Source organism: Lissotriton helveticus, chromosome 9 (genome assembly GCF_964261635.1).
Source record: "Lissotriton helveticus chromosome 9, aLisHel1.1, whole genome shotgun sequence".
Classification (NCBI taxonomy): domain Eukaryota; kingdom Metazoa; phylum Chordata; class Amphibia; order Caudata; family Salamandridae; genus Lissotriton; species Lissotriton helveticus.
Window position 1 is genome coordinate 788,448,042 of NC_136070.1, and position 6,934 is coordinate 788,454,975.

Consider the following 6,934-nt stretch of genomic DNA (forward strand, 5'->3'; position numbering starts at 1 on the left):
TCTCTTACTTCTCTCCCTCATGTTCTACTCTTCCATACTGTTTCACAGTAGTGTCATTGGGCTTTGCAGTCTGCATTCAAGAAGCCAACTTATTCCCACAGATATATGCGTTTTGATGCTGCCTGCATGAGAGTTCTATCCACTCTATCCATAGACACAGCACTGAACCACAACCTGGATAAAACATTAACAGGTGTCCTTTTCACTCTAAACGTAAGCAGCACTTTAGAAGAGATGAGGTTAAGAGGGCCAAAGTAGAGTCTTTAATGTTGAAGGATTATGTAAGTCTCTTAGAAAAATACATGTGGTGATGTGATCGTTGTACACATGTTGCTGTGGTAGACACACACGCTCCAATTAATCGTAGGTATAGTAGCCTGAGGCGGGTGAAGTGGCTCAGTACAGCAAAAGACACAAAACTGAATGTGTTCTACAGATATGAGTCATTTTAAAGCCCATCTCATTTGCGGCTAAGGGAGATTGACTCCTGGTGGTATGTGGTAAAGTCTTGGATGGCACAGAAATATTCTTAATTTAAGTCAGACCTGATCCTACCAGCAGTGACGCCCACTGTTTGACTAACACCATTCCCTTAATTAAAACTGCTTTGATATCTGTGTGAGGGTCATAGCTCATCACATGCATTCATCATTCACAGAATCAGCCATTTGCCCCCTTGGCCACTGCACCAGTTCTGTGGCTGGAGGGAGCAGGACAGTAGTCTGCCTTCCATTAGCATGAGAGGGCATTTTCCTGGTATCTGCAGAACACGCATATTCAGTTGCTAAGTGCATTGGTTGCTGCTGATGCTGTGTGCAAAATGTACCTGGTATTTTCTCCCAAAGCCCAGAGTTAAAAGCATTTAGGCAGCTCTGTTAGATGAAGTTCAAGAAACATGAATTCATACCCATGGCGCTGTGCAGTGGAGGGACATCTTAGTCTGTTCTTCTTCATTGCCTGAATCTAAAGGAAAAAATCCATTGTACAAAAGGACACCTTAGTCGGTTCTCCTTCATTGCCTGATTCAAAAGGAAAAAATCCATTGTACAAAAAAATAAATGTATCCTTAATGACCAATCCCGTGCCAAAATTATTTGCTGTTTTGCATCAATTTCATTGTTAAATCGGGACCCTGAGATTCCTTTTTATACTCCATAACCTGCAAAATCTCCCAAAATGTCAAGAATAAAACAGCTACTTCAGATTTAAGGTTAACAACCTCCTAAGGAATAGTGTACAGCAAAAAGACAGGCTCACAACATCAAGAACATATACCTATCTGCAAGTCCTATCGCAAAGCAGGAAATTGCATCACACCAACCTCATTTCTGGGTCAATCATGATCCTTTGGAGTTTTGTTAGGCTGGTGCAGCGTCCCGTGACCAGATTTGGTGTTAGGAGAACTTTATAATTATTTACCTGAATGAGTCAGGAAGCTCATGTGATTTCCAACAACAAACTGGAGCTATCCTCCTTTAAATGATTAAGCTTTGTTCTCTACTCCAACGTCTTGACATACAACTAGACGCAATTAAACCTTGAGGTATGTAAAATTATTCTCCATTTAGTGGGCTACACATTTTTCATACTACCATACATTGACGCTCACTTCCTAAGCCCTCCCTTTTCCTTTTTCACTCCCTATTGTCATTTAACTTAACCTCTCTCTCTAGTCACTCTAGATCTCTTTCTATTTCTCTTACCTCTCTTCCCTATCCCTTCTCCTACTTTGCATTTGACAATGTTCAGATGCCTAAAGAATTAGAGAGGGAAGAAGTTGGCCCAAGAGAGTACATTGATTAGTACTTATAAGACACTGGGATAAAATGGACCACATTTGCCTTGCCTCGTAGGCAGCATTGTTGTAGAAAGTGTCTCATTTCTACAACAGTGCTATGGGATTAACTTTGGCAAAGTAAGCTATTTGTCAGTCACACCTAGCAGACCTAAATTTACTCCAAACCAACATTTTTCAGAGATATTGCCAATCGAGAAGTGTGTCAGATTTTGTACTATTTATTAATTGCTGGTTTCAAAAACATTGGAAAATGCGTTAAGTTTGCAAAACTGAGCCCATTGGCACACATTTCCCCCCGAAAACATTTATGGAAGAATTTCCTGAAAATGTTTGCAAGAACCTTTTCTTACTACATGTGGAGTTTTACAGGGATTGTCTCCAGCAAATTCTTTATTTTGGATGATTCTTTTCCGGCAAGTAAAACTTTGCAAACTGTGCAATACTCTATGAGGTCGTCATGGGTAATCTCCCAACTTTACTGGCCCCTAAAGTTTATCCCTTCTCTGCTTCAAATTTCCCTGCGTCTAAAATTTCAGTCTCTCACAGTTCATCATGTCAAAGTAGATGATATGGTGATGATTTGGGGTATTAGATGAGTTTCTGTATAACCTTTAGTGAAGTAAATATATTTCCATCGAATACTGAATGGTGGGGGAGGGGAATTATGAATTTAAATATGCTTTTGGTAGAAAATCAGAAAGGAGTTTTTTTTCTTTATCTTAAGGGAGGTTTTTTGTGGTAGGTTACAATGCCATGAGCAGCTGTTCATGGTAGCCCTTGAAAAGCATCAGGAAACATTACTAGAGATAGATCTATTGTTTGGCAAAGAGGGCACTCCGTCGCAACAGCAACAAAGAACCTTTTTTGTTAAACTGAAAGGCCGCCCACCTCATTTTGAGTCTGTTGAATCTTTACCAAGTGGATGGCAGAGACTACTACACTTACCGCAGACATATACCACCGACAGCCCTACAGAGTAAGGGCCATTGGGGGTTTGGCCATTTGTTCGCCCACCCTATTTAGAGAGAGCGGACAAATGGCCAGTTTTTACTATGCATCATCCCCGGGTAAAACACGCCAGTAAAGGACAGTAAATATTGTAAAATGATCCCTACAGCATGGGCAAAAACTCCCATGGCTACGGTGCCATTGCTAATTTTATTTTCAAAAAAAGAATCCCGCTGCACAAATCCATCATGCTGATAAAGCCATTCTTCAAACTTTTAAATGCACTTACAGGAACGGCCATGACGAGAGCTTCTGTAAGTGCATGCATCTGCTGGGCCAGGCAGACATCTAAAAATTTGGCAGGTAACCCTCACCCTGACAGAATAAATACCCGATTATCCAATCGCTAAATTGTAAATCATGCCTTTAGCCCACAGATACAATTAATGTCATTATGAATTACTAGAATTGGGTATTTAAGTAATTCTTATTGACAGAAAAAACAACGCATTGCAGCTTTTGCTATTTTTATCTTAATGACAAAAACTTTGCCTCCTTTCCTAAGTTCCAACAATCCTTATATTTTACAACGAAAACTAGTACTTAAGCCCTCTCACCCACTTTCAAATAAAAGAAAATAATTGGACACTGTAATTTCGTCAAGTTATAGAGTTTTCAGAATCGTGGTCTTCACTTGGTGTTAGTGAAGTTCTTCAATTTCAACTGATGTTGTGACAAATTAGTCTAACAATCTAATTTTTGTGAAACATCAGGACAGAGAGCTATACAAACATTTCACAGTAATTTAAAAATGAGCTAAAGTTTTATCCAAGCTACAAATGTAAGATTGTTAACATTTTACACAATGGGTTTGGTGTTGAAACATTATATAAAAGATGTATACCTTTTTAGCAAGCAGTAGCATCGTTTATTAAATCTGTTGAATAATTTACAGGATTACCAATCACAACTAATTTTCTAGGAAGTCATTTTTAACTTTTTAAACAATGACAGCTTTTTGCAAACTCCCTAACAATGTAAGAACACTCAATAAAACTCCCGCACCGCGGCAGAATTCGCACCGCGGTTAAGGAGTTAAATGTTAAAAATATGTATAGAACGTTTTAACAAACATTATAACATTTTCTAAGGAGTTAAAAGTTAAAAATATGCATAGAACGTTTTAACAAACATTATAACATTTTCTAAGTAGTGTATTCATAACTTCTCATCAAACCAAACAATTTCAAAATTGAGGAGAGTGATTGTTTGTTTTTTAGCAAGCAATACCAAGATTTTAAACACAAACATATTTAAATTTTATTTTTTCAAATGCCAATTTTTCATAACTTAACATGAGGGAAATGGAGTTTCAAATTTAAACACCCATCTTCTTGGTGTCCATCTGTGCTGTATCTTTCTAAGAAATCATTCAATTCCAAATGGAAAATATTGGCAGAGATGTTTAATCCCCCCACCCCTATGTGTACACCAACTGTTTCACAATGTAACTGCTTTGGTATAGAAAAGTGCCAAGACCTGCTGTAATATTATCAAGTGCAAGTCAGCAATCTTGTGTATTACTTGATGAGTTAGTATGGCCATTTCTCCATAATATTTCTCAGCCCCAACTGCACATGTCGCCATTTACTATAAAAGGGCTATTTTGAGCGTTCTTCTAGACTTTTTACTTTTTCACAGAAAGTTTCCTTCTCCCAATTCACCCAAGTTAACTGTGTGCCAATGGGCAAGCACTTTTAACATATAGGTTGGAGTAGGCAGATGGTAGCTTTAAAGAAAACACAAATACATTTAAATGTTCGTCCCTCTCCCTTTGATTCTGGATGCATGGGAGACATCCACCTCCTATGAAAATGGAGTGATTCAGGCAGAGGATGGAATGTGAAAAATATGTTAGAAATGGTATTTATACCATTATTTAATTTGTGTTCCGTTTACATATTACTTTTAAAACATTGTTCCAAACTGAGAAAAATACTTAAAGTAGGAGGGTTTTAAAGGACAAGAATGGTTCATTCTTGTTCCCTTTATGCAACAGTGCATTACCACCTGAGATACGTTATGTGGCGAAATATGAATGCGGCTCGGAGAGGGTGCTGGCTTCGGATTCGAAAATTTCAAACTTTTATAAACCTTTTCCCCTATTTATTTTTGCAGACAAGGTATTTCTGCTTGACTATTGTGTTGCCCCAGTAAACTTATAATTCTCCCCTGCTGACACCTTAATGCATAGAGAGTGATGGATGTTGGGGCTTGTAGTTCATAAACTGTGTTGGTGGAGAAGACGTAGAAGGGCTTCCCAGCTCCATGGCTACTTTCTAGGTGTGCTTATTGGAAATTGTCTGGTGGGTTGATATATTTGTGGTATAGTTTAGCGTTTAGCATGCAAGCTTGCATGCCTCTGGATAAAGAAAGTCTTTTTCCATCCAAGTTACTAGAGAGATCATTGAGTTGGCACATAATAACTGGTGCCGCTTTTTCTAAGGGTGCTAACATCTTCTATGAATCCCATTTATAAATCTCATCAATGGTGTAGAGAGCTTAACTTGGGATGCAGCCCTGAACATCGACTTAGGTGTTTGGGCTTTCTGGTATTGCTTGGTTTATATAATGAATGTACCACTGTAATTAATACTTGGCTCACAAGCCTCAACACATTTCTTTAAATGAAAATGGGTAAAATATTAGATTAACAATTGGGTGCCAAAACTCCACTTTTTTTTTGGTGAGCACTGATAGACATCCAATAGTTAACCTAGTTTTTTTGCTTCAGATGCACCCTCTGAGCAACAGTGAAAGGGTTGTACTAATAGGCTGATTTACAACTGGAAATCTGCAACACCCAAACGTGGATGCCAATAACCTTCCAGTAAATCAGAGAAGGAAACGTTATGGGTCAGCTCATTGGTATGTAAAGTTGTGACTTTCTTCGGAAAGGTAAGGCTACAAGCAAAAAATATTCAAGTTTGTAGCAAGCAAAATAAAGACAAATAAACTAGGGGTTGGTGGAACTCTCATAATTTGTGGTAGCATAATTACTCACAATTACTGCCAAATAATGCATAGTTGAGCTAAATGCATCTTGCACTAAAAAAATAACCTGAACAGTCCTTCCAGGTTAAAATCCAACTCAAACATGTTGTTTCAAGTTGATTAATCGTATTCAAAACACTGCTGCGCATGTTCGCATGTGTGTCTTTGCCCTTTAAAATTATCTAGGGTCTAATAGGGTAAAAAATCTACCTGAAATGGTTGTTGACGCCTCTACATTGAAGGCACTGTCGTTCTCATTTGAATTTGTAGCTTTGCAAAGAAAACTTACTTGAAAGGGAAAAAAACATACTGCATTCTTAAATTATTCGAATGATCCATCTCGTGGTAAAATGTCTCCTCAAAATGTCTCGGCCTCACAGAATTTCAATTATGCTGGAGTAATCACGCATTCACCCCAGTAATTTGGGGGAAAAAATCCTACCGCACGAGCACATTTAGCGAGTGGCACTCGTTATTTGTGCTCTGCTGCACTTAATACTGTTTCCTAGCACAAAATGCATCCTCGTGTCCGTTTTGGATTCAAGGATACATTTTTGGCTAAGGAAATACTGCTAAATGCCGTTAGTTAGTTGGGTAAATATCCTACCTTACAAGCACATTTAATGAGCACGAGTGGCTGTTTGCACTCACTTTTTATGTTGTGTTGCATTTGGCACTATTTTGTAGGTCAAAATCCATCCTAAGGTCCATTTTGGATATGAGGGGGCTAAACACAGAATTACTCTTCTTGAGTAATTCAGGCAGAATCTCACGGTATTCTAAGGTAATTTAGTAAGATTATGCTACACACGAGTTACGACCACCCCTAAAAATTATTCAGTGTAGAGTAATGGCGTAATCCCTGTAATTTTGCGTATATTGTGTTACACTAAATTACCATAAGTACTCTGGTGGAATTACATTTTTGCCCAGGCCTAAAATAAACATTCACCATACTGTGCAATAAGAAAAAAATCCTAGTGATTATGAACCCGCCACATTTACCCACTTTCCTGGCATCTTCAAGCCTTCATTTTCCGAATCCATAACAGACTTAAGAAATTAAAATATTTCAGTATGCACATTTTCACAGGGGTACTCTCTTTAGCTTCAAGGTTTACAAGCAAAGAGTTC